Source organism: Sus scrofa, chromosome 2 (assembly GCF_054392235.1).
Source record: "Sus scrofa isolate SSC_HxYL_T2T_F1_AM1 chromosome 2, Sscrofa_HxYL_maternal_Yorkshire_Landrace_v2.0, whole genome shotgun sequence".
Taxonomy (NCBI): domain Eukaryota; kingdom Metazoa; phylum Chordata; class Mammalia; order Artiodactyla; family Suidae; genus Sus; species Sus scrofa.
In genome coordinates this window covers 72,526,718-72,537,767 of record NC_139384.1, presented here as the reverse complement: position 1 = coordinate 72,537,767, position 11,050 = coordinate 72,526,718, and the positions used below count along the sequence as shown (strand labels likewise).

The 11,050-nt window shown below is 36.9% G+C and overlaps 1 pseudogene; it reads left to right on the top strand.

The window, feature by feature from the left end:
• The first annotated feature begins 2,421 nt into the window (after nucleotides 1–2,421).
• Nucleotides 2,422–3,376, top strand: LOC110258784 (olfactory receptor 7A17-like; annotated as a pseudogene).
• Nucleotides 3,377–11,050: the final 7,674 nt, after the last annotated feature.

Here is an 11,050-nt window from a genome sequence, read left to right as displayed (position 1 = left end):
AGAGCAAAGTTACCATACTTTTTGAAAATGGGGGTAATATTTTTAAAGAAATTTCAGGGGTCATCTCTCCCCTCAAAGCTTTGAAGACCCAAGGGGCCTGTTCAAGACAAATCCTCAATATACTTTTTAGAAAAATTGAACTCAGGAATGTGATAATGTGCTGGGAGGCTTAAAGCTTTGGAACAAGGAAAGTTCATGGAGAAGGAGCAATAAAAACTGAATTCACCTAGCTTACAATGTAGTCTCCTAGAGAAATAGCAGGAAAATTCCATCCTGTCCATACTAGTGTCTCCAAGGGAGATCATATAGTTAGTGGGTGAAGTAATAAGAGGAAAACAAGCCTAATGAGCAGCCATATGAAGCTGTAAATATCTCTGTGCTGCAGTCCCTCAGCCTCTGCAACTTTTGCTTGGGCAGGACATGGCCCTTGCTGTTGCAGTCAAAGTCTGAATAGGAGCCCAATGCTTGATCTCCTCATGTTGTCTTGTTTTGAGAGAAAACTTTGGTCTGCATCACCAGACCAACTTCCTCCAATTTAGGGAGAAATTTTGACTTCTGCAAGGAAGACTTCCTCTCAATGTCTGCACATAGGTAAGTCCAAGAGCTGAACATACACTGTAGGACAGGATCAGAGAGAATGGAAGCCAAGAATATGCACCTGAGCACCGATCTAGCACAGCTCAGATGCTTGAGATCACTCTAGTTTTTCGTAGCTTTTCTAATTATGTATTCATTTATGATGCTGAAAAAGTGAACATTACACTCGGCAATACAAGGGTCAGCATTGACAATTAAATAGCATTCATGGAAGCGCAATTTGAAAAATGAATGGGAGGCATATACCACCTCCAGTAAAAGGAGAACCAAAGTCCAAGGATCTTATTAATTAACAAGAATAGACAAATAGGGAAAAGGCTCAGGAAGAAAGAAGATGTCTACCATGTCATAGAAATTATACCCAACTTTGTATTTTGTATATTTTCCAACTTAGTTTATACCCTTGATTATGTTCTTCTTGGGGTATTCAATTGGTAAATTGTTTCATATCATAAAGATGGAATTTCTCCAGTAGGGGAGAAGGACAGGTCTTCTATCCCTCTCAAGATGTGAAACACTTTACAAATCCTGGAAAAAAATACTTATTATTTTTCTAATCATCAAGAGGATGTTATTGGATTTGGAATGATGTCAAACTAAGGAATCTTTTCTTCATCACATTGTGTCAGGAGACATATGAGTTTATTAGCTTTATTATATTATCATCTTTTTCCCCCTAAAGTCCATATGTCCATTTCATCTCTCTCCCTCTCTTTTTTTCCTCTCTGTCTATCTTAAAAAATTCTCTCTGTTTTTCTGTCTACTTAAAAATATTCTTTCTATTCTGAGCAGAAGTGGCCCTACTAAAAGTAATTTCAACTTTTTTGTTACCTGGGAACCTTATGAACTGGAACTTTATATACTGTTTATATATTCTTTAGGTGAAAGGCAATCTGATATGACCATCTTGAGCTGTAACCACTCATGGAGTAAAGAGGTTGTTTTTGAATGAGAAATGCGTGATAGTAACTCATCTCAGAATTCAACAAATAGATGGCACTGAAGGATGGCATCTTCTTTAATTCTTAGGATGCCTTTGCACCAGAATTAATAAGATGCAGAGACCAGCATGTGAACAAGAGATTCTCTCTGTACCAAAGTTGTAGCTGTAGCAGGGAGGCTACATTGTCTCTCAACATCCTCTGACACCATCTCTCATCACTCCTCCTTTTGCTCATTCCTCTGCACCACTGGCTTCATTGCTTGGATTTGAAGATATGAAACAAGAATCTTCTTTATGTCCTCTGAAGTGACCATTCCCACTGCCAGGCACACACTTCTCCTTATAGCATACTAGCTCTTTCTCTCTATTCCTTGAAGTCTGTTCAAATATCACCTTGTTTGTTGGCCTTACCTGAACATTCGGTACAAATAACATCTCCTACCGCTCTCTCCTTTACACCTGAATTTGTATTCTCCATGGCATCTGTCACCTTCTGACATGTTTCACAATATTTTTATTTGCATATCCTTTTTCATTATCCTTGGATTGTGGGATTTTTTTTCAGTACTCTATATTTATTATCAATATGGGCTTGGAACATAGTCTGTATGCAATATGTATTTCTCAAAAGCATAGAAGAATTTCTTATTAAAATGATAAACACATCGATAATTCTGGCATATGCTAAAAATTGGACAAAAATTCCTAGTCAGAGATGAAATAGGGATTAAGTCAAGGAGAACTTATCTATATCCAAAATATTAAAATCAAATTCTTTATTGCAATAGGGAAATTGCCCCACTTAGGCTATATGCACTATGCCCATTTGTGCAAAAATTAGTCATGTCATATTCTTTTCTCCTAGTATTCACCTCCATCCTATGAAACAAGGGAACAAAACAGAAGTTGAAAAATTTTTTCTCCTGGGACTTTCAGAGGAACCAGAACTGCAGCCCCTCATATTTGGGATTTTCCTCTCCATGTACCTGATCACTGTGTTTGGGAACCTGCTCATCATCCTGGCTGTCAGCTCAGACTCCCACCTCCACACACCCATGTATTTTTTCCTCTCCAACTTGTCCTTTACAGACATCTGTTTCACCTCCACCACCATCCCAAAGATGCTGTGGAATATTCAGAACAAGAGCAAAGTCATAAACTTTGATGGCTGCATCACCCAGATGTATTTTTTACATACTGTTTGCAGGCTTAGATGACATTCTCCTGAGTGTGATGGCCTATGACAGGTTTGTGGCCATTTGCCACCCCCTGTGCTACTCAGTTATCATGAATCCCAAACTCTGTGGATTGCTGGTTCTGATATCCTGGACACTGTGTGCTGTGTATTCCTTGTCACATACCTTAATGGTGTTGTGACTGTCCTTCTGCCCAGATTTGGAAATCCCCCACTTTTTCTGTGAACTCAATCAGGTGGTACAGCTTTCCAGTTCTGACACATTTATCAATAACATGGTGATGTATTTTTCAACTGTCCTGCTGGGTGGTGGTCCTTTTTCTGGTATCCTTTATTCTTACTCTAAAATAGTCTCTTGCATAAGTAGAATCTCATCAACTCAGGGAAAGTTCAAAGCCTTTTCTAAGTGTGTGTCTCACCTCTCAGTTGTCTCCTTATTTTATTGTACTGTTCTAGCTGTGTACCTCAGCTCTTCTACTACCCAGAGGTCACAATCCAGTGCAATTGCCTCGGTGATGTACGCTGTAGTCATGCCCTTGATGAACTCCTTCATCTATAGCCTGAGGAATAAGGACATAAAGAGGGCTCTGTGGAGATTCTATTTGAAGCCAGATTCAAAGGCCCAGTTACCCTGGGGGTGATCTATTGCTCTTATTGCATGGCTTATACCTCAGAACAAGCAATTGTGATTCTTTGATAATTGTAGAATAAAATTTGTTCCTTTTACTTGTTTCCTGAGATATTCATTTTTTTTTTTGCTATTTAACTTTTCTATACAATTTCAGTATTTCTTTTGTTGGTTTTTTTTTCTTGTTTGTTTTATATATTAGGCCATTTGTACTTTTTCCTACCTTAAAGCTTTCTTGACTTTTGTTTAGAAGTGTTTATAAATTTTCCTTTCTTTGATAAGGCATACTATATTTATGTAGAATGATTACTTCTGAAATTAAATATATCCATATCAAATAATTACCTCTTGTCTTTCTGAAAAAAATAATCACAAGTTGCATTACTCATACGAAAAACATACAGATGACAACCAAAGTAAATTGTATTATATTTAATTTGGTTTAATTAGTGGATATAGAGAAGGGACTAAAGTTATTATAAGGATGTTTAATTATGCAGTGTGTTTATGTCTCAATTCCTTGTGTTAGTTAAGGGTCAAGTTTATATGTACATATAATTTTATGTCATCATGATCCAAGGATGGCTCACTGGAGAGCTTGGATGACTCTCCAGTCATGTGGTTCAGGGCTACAGTTTAAGGCAACAAACAGGTCTTCCAAGTTTCTTCTTATCTGGAATGGAAGCTAGTGGAGTCGTTTTCTAATGCAATTATTGGAAAAAAAAAACTTTAAAAACAGAGTAATTAGGAATGCTGTCTTTAAATATGAGAATAAATGCCTAGAATGAGAAGATTGTTGTAATTTCTCTCAGTTCTATTGACTTTTATTTTGCAATAGTTAACTATTGCTGCATTAGAAGTCATCCTAACAACAAGTATTTACTATAATGGCTCTACTATCAAGTGAGACTGTACTGAGAGGGGTTGTTCTCATCTTTGTTGGGTTGGGTGCTTCATTAATGTACATGCACCTGAAAATCTCTATGTTGTAATTCTAAAATTCATCTCTGATGTTGTATACAGCTGTATGGTATTGCTTTCTTCACTACTATATGGTAGTTGACTCAATTTATATGTCGGTTAACTTAGATTTTATGTAAAAAAAAGCAGTTTATCATTCATAATGTCAGCATCATGGTGGATTAAAAACTCCCTTTGTCTTACCTCTTCAATATACTATTAGTAAAACATCCCTAACTAAAGAAAAGCTTCTCTGCCCAACACCTAAGGACACCAGAGATTCATACAGTCATACATCTGAAGGTAGGTGAATTTTGACACATAAAGGGAGGTGGAAGCAGGGGAACAGTAGAAATAGTGCTTCTGATCCCAGTTCCACTGCTGAGGAAGTTGAGCCAATAGCACCAGAAAACATGGTAGCACTGATAGAAGTGGCACACATGACTGGCCTCCTGGATGCAGTAGCACCTACAGCCATAGGGAGCCATGCAGCAGGGTAATTATTGCCTTTAACCCAGGTCATCCTGGATGTGGTAATATTGCCCACCATCTTGGAGTCCCCTCCCCACCCCCAGCAGAGAAGCCATCCCTAGCATGGACTATCATGGCAAAACTGGCTGGGGCTTGGGACCTGGGACCCTTACTGCACTGCTTACACCTGGACAAATGTCTCCTACAGCAACAAAATACAAAGAAACTATAAGAGAATAAGAATAACTGAGTGTATGCACAGTTGCAGCTAAATCTGAACAAGATATAAAAAGACCAAAAACCACACTGCCACTTCTGAAGAGCTGAGAGGTAAAGCAGGGTACTGTGCATGAACTCTGCATACAGCACCACCAAAGGGGTGGCAAGACCACCTAAGCCATCCAAAAGGCCCAACCCCTAGATCTGTCCCTAACCTAACCCTATGTAAGGAACCAGCACACGCCCAACCCCCACAGAGAGTGAGAAAGGGAAACTGTTCCATAAAAAAGGAATAGAATAATGGCATTTGTTGCAACATGGATGGACCTATAAATTATCATGCTAAGTGAAGTTAGTCAGACAGTGAGATACACACATCATATCCTATCACTTATATGTGGAATCTGAAAAAAAAAAAGGCTGTAATGAACTGATTTGCAGAACAGAAACTGACTCACAAACTTAAAAACTTATGGTTACCAAAAGGGACAGATTGTGGATGGGATGGGATGGGGGATTGGGATGTAAATGTTGTTTTTTCTAATATCTATTTATTTATTTATTTATTTATTTATTTATTTATTTATTTATTGTCTTTTGGTGGCTGCACCTGTGGCATATGGAGATTCCCAGACTAGGGGTCCAATCAGAGCTATTGCTGCTGGCCTATGCCACAGCCACTGTAATCACAGATCCAACCCACATCTGCGACATACACCACAGCCCACAGCAATGCCAGATACTTAACCCACTGAGCAAGGCCAAGGATCGAACCTTCAACTTATGGTTCCTAGTCAGATTTGTTTCTGCTGCACTATGACGGGAACTCCTGGGATGTAAGTGTTGTAAAATTGCATTGTGATGATGGTAGTAGAACTATAAATATAATAAATTCACCAAGTTAAAAAAGAAAATTGTACCCTATATCAGAATAGACTGTTAAACAATTATAGTATAATATTTAGGGGAAAAGCATTAAAAATAGCTATAGCTACTTCATGCAGCAACCATATTACAACAGGAAAAGTAATATTTTCTGAACTGACCAACTGCATATAAAGAATGAAACTGAGCCATATCATTATACAATGTAACAAAAATAAACTTAACATAAAGTCTTAAATATGGGGCCTGAAACTTTAAAGAATCATAGAACAAAATACATTGGTATTAGAAATATTTTGGTTGATATATTTCTTCAGCCAGTGGAAATAAAACAAAAAATAGACAAACAGGACTACATCAAACTAAAAAGCTTTGCACATTGAAGGAAACCAGCAACAAAACAAAAAGACAACCTACTAATAGGAAAAGATATTTGCAAATTATATATCTGACAAGAGGTTGTTATCCAAAAATATAAAGAATTTAACCTACTCATTATAAAAATGTGAAAAAAAAGTGGGTGGAAGGCCCTCAGTAGACATGTTCCCAAGGAAAGCATAAAGATGGCCAAAAGGTACATGAGAAGAGGCACGTCTTTAATCCATTTTAAATTTATTTTTATTTATGGGGTAAGAGAGTGTTCCAATTTCATTCTTTTGCATGTAGCTGTCTGGTTTTCCCAGCACTACTTCTTGAAGAGATGTTTTTCCACTGTGTATTCTTGCCTCCATTGTCATAAGTTATTTGACCATAGGTCCATGGATTTCTTTGGGGACTTTGTATCCTGTTCCATTGATCTATAGTTCTGTTTTTGTGCCAGTACTCAACGGTTTTGATGACTGTAGCTTTGTACTATAGTCTGATGTTAGGAAGCCTGATTCCTTCAGCTTCATTTTTCTTTCTCAGGATTGTTTTGGTTATTAAGGGTGTTCTGTGTTTCCACATAAATTTTGAAAAAATTAGTTCTAGTCTGTGAAAAATGCCATTGATAATTTGACAAGGACTACACAGAATCTGTACATTGCCTTGGGTAGTATAGTCACTTTGACAACACTGATTCTTCCAATGCAAGAGCATGGTATAGCCTTCCATTTTTTGTGTCATCTTTGATGGCTTTCATCAGGGTCTTATATTTTTAGAGTACAGTTTTTCTGTCTCTTTAGGTAGGTTTATTCCTAGGTATTTCATTCTTTTTGATGTGATGGTAAATGGGATTGTTTCCCTAACTTCTCTTTCTTTGTTAGCATATAGAAATTCAATCAAGCAGTTCTGAGAGGGAAGATTATAGCAATACAATCTTGGTGGGTTGTATCTTTGGCCAGACCCTTACAAAGATACAACCCACCAAGACTGAACCAGGAAGAAATTGATAATATGAATAGACTTATCACAAGCACTGAAATTTAAAATATGATTTAAAAACTTCCACAAAAAGAATTCCAAGAATTTATGGCTTCACATGTGAACTCTACCAAACATTCAGAGAAGAGTTATCACATATTCTTCTGAAACTCTTCCAAAAAACTTCAGAGGAAGGAATACACTCAAGCACATTCTATGAGGCCATCATCACCCAGATGCCAAAACCAGACAAAGATACTACTAAAAAAGAAAATTGCTGACCAATATCACTGATGAACATAGATGCAAATATCCTCAGTGACATACTTGCAAAACAAATCCAAATATATATTAAAGGGATCATCCACCATGATCAAGTGGGATTTATCACAGGGATGCAAGGATTCTTCAGTATCCACAAATCAATCAATGCAATACACCACATCAACAAACTGAAAAATTAAACACATGTGAGCCTCTCAATAGATGCCAAAAATCTTTTGAAATAATTCCACACCCATTTCTGATTCCACAGATTGGGCATAGAGGGGACCTACTTCAACATAATAAAAGCCGTATATGACAAACAGCTAACATCATTATCAAATGTGAAAAACTGAAAGCACTTCTACTGATACTGGGAACAAGACAAGGATGTGCACTCTCACCACTGTTATGAAGCATAGGTTTTGAAGTCCTAGCAATGGCAATCCAAGAACAAAATGAAATAAAATGAATCTAATTTGCAAAATAAAACAATCACTGCTTGCAGATATCATATTATACATAGACAATCCTAAAGACACTACCAGAAAACTGTTAGAGCCCGTTAATGAATTTGGTAGAATTGCAGGATACAAATTAATCCACAGAAATTGAATTTCCTATTTCTTATTCTGGGATTCCTGGAACAACCAGAACTGCTTTATATTTAGGATTTTCCTCTCCATGCACCTAATTACATATGTTTGAAAACCTGCATAGTGATCAGCCACCATCTCTCATTCTGACCTCCAAACATACATGTAATTCTTCTATAATCTGTTATTTTAGGATTTTTTTTCCTCCACTGCCTTGCCAAAGAAAGCAAAGGCATGACCTATGAAAGATTCATCAACTAGATATATATTTACCTACACTCTGCAGATATGGACCACTTTTCTCTTGATGGAAATGTCCTGTAGTGGATTCGTGGCCATCTGTCTTACCCTGCCTACTCCATCACCATGAACCACCAGCATTTTGGGTGTCTGGTTCTGATGTTTTAATTCATGAATACCCTCCAAAGATTAATGGGATTACAGTTGTCCTTCTGAACAGACTCAGAAATCACCTACATTTTTCTGCAAAATCAATCAGGTGGTTCAACATGCCTATTGTGACATCTTTCTTATTTAAAGCTAAAGTATTCTTTGGTGGTGATCTCTTAAGTGGGATCCTTTTCTCTTGACTCTAAGATTGTCTCCTCCATCTGTGGAATTACACCAGTTCAAGGAACTATGAGGATTTTCCACCTGTGGATCTTAACTCTCAATGTCTCTTTATTTAACTGTACAATCATAGGAGTGTACCTTAGCTCTGTAGCAAGCCACAGCTCCCACTGAAATGCAAAAGCCTCGGTGATGGACACTCATAGTATGATCACATTCATACTAAATCCATTGACAGCTTATGGTAAAAGGACATGACGAGGGCTCTGAAAAGCGGCTAAAAGAGTAGACCCTAAAACTCTCATCATAAAATGTAAGAAAATCATTTTTGTTTAACTTTTGTATCTATACAATATGATGGCTATTAACTAAACTTATGATAATCATTTCACCAAATATGTAAGTCAGGTCATTATGTTTTATACCTTGAACTGATATGGTGGTGAATGTCAATTATAGCTTGATAAAACAAAGAAAAAAGTGGGACTGTAAAAAATTCTTTGGGATGGCAGCTAAAAGGGAGGAATTGGTTTCTTGCAATACGATAAGATGTGCACATTTTTCCAGGGCATAAAGCATTGGAGCCAACATTTGATAGTCTATGGTCAGAGTGTGAAAGTAGAACTTGCTTCCTCTCTTTATTACCTGAAATTTTCATTTCTTTGCTTCAACTTCCTTGTACCATTGAAAAGCTCAGATTGTGAAGGTTTTTTTTATTCCTCTGATTAACAGACATTTTTCTGCTTTGTCTATTTCCTACTTTCTCAGAGTTTTCCCTAAACTTGATTCAAAATATTTAAAAGTCTGATTTTTCATGAGGTAACATGGATTCCTTGTGAGGAAGGTATTCTCAAATGACATACATCATCCCAATCATTTTTTCTCTTGTTCCTTGAAAAAATTGACATGAGCTCGAATACTGCTTTGGGTACAAAAAAAAGATTTTGTTGGTAAGGTAATTAATGTAATTTTATAATAGTATAAACTGAGACTACTGTTTTTTTTCCATTTTTGTGTATCTAATTCATTTGAAAATCACTACATTTACTTCTTGAAAATGGGAACTTTACCTTATAGCTTGTTTTGTAGGTGGTTATTCAATTCTTCTCATTAGAATCCTACTCTGAATCAGCTTCATCCACATCCCCTACCATAGTGACTGACAAATGATAACTAACTGCAGGTTACCAAATGGAGTCTAAAACACACATTTGAATCCATTCGCAATATATGGTATTTGAGTCTGAGAAAATATTAAAGATAATGAAAACTTTAAATCACATGATGTATTACTAAGCACAATATTTCATTTTCATGCACTCTATCTATTCACCAAAGTAGAGATTTTGGTGTCCATGTGAAAGGGTCCTATTTTCGTGAGGGAGAAGGATTTGTTGGTGTGTTAATGATGATAAATTATGTGTAATCACATATAAAATGAATGAAAAAGTTTTCCTTCAAAATTACATGCATAAATGTTTCTTGGTGGACGACTCTCACTCTAAGCCCATGTGACACTAAAAAAGACCACAGCCATGATGCCCACACTATGACACCCAAACCATCAGATGCACCTGGGGTCTTGTTAGAAAGGCCGTCCTTGGGCCCAATAGAGACCTGATGAATCATAATTTGCATGTAAAGGACTAACCTTGGTCATTTGTATGCACAAGAAATTTATGGATGTTATAATCTAGAATAGGTTTTCTCACCATCTTACTCTTGACATTTGGGGCAGGGTAGATATTTGTATCAGGTGTTCTCATGTGGTTTATAGGTGATTAGGGGAAAAACATCTCTGGTTGAAAATCACTGCCCTGAGTTCAAGTACTGTGAGCACCCTGACTGATTCCAATCAAGACCCCATCCCTTACTTGATTTACACCTTTCAGCAGAACATCAATTCCCTATGAGTCCCATTTATTCAGTGGAGACTGGAGTTCCTAAAAGTACTATCTTTTAGAACACACTGCTATAAATATGAAATTCAACAGCCTCTATAGTATGCTAGTTAGTGGTGCATAACAACAGCTATTTCTCTAGAGTTACAAAATTTTATACTGAGGGAAAAAGTGACAGCTCTCAACTTGCAATTTAAGTGGGAAATTGCTATCTGGCTTGGAAACACTGTCATGAATCTAAGGAGTATAATACCCAAGATTTTATATTAATGTAGTCATTTGTTTTATATTCACCCCTTTCAAAGAGCTGACTACTAATTTTTAGAGATTTCAGTGGTTTTGTCCCCACACAACCCAAATCAAATTCTTGATTACCCAGGGACTGATTCCAGATAATTCCTCAATATTATCCTTTTGAGAAAACTTGAATTCAGGGATGTGATAAGGTGCTGGCAGCCTTAGACCTTTGGTAGCAGGAGA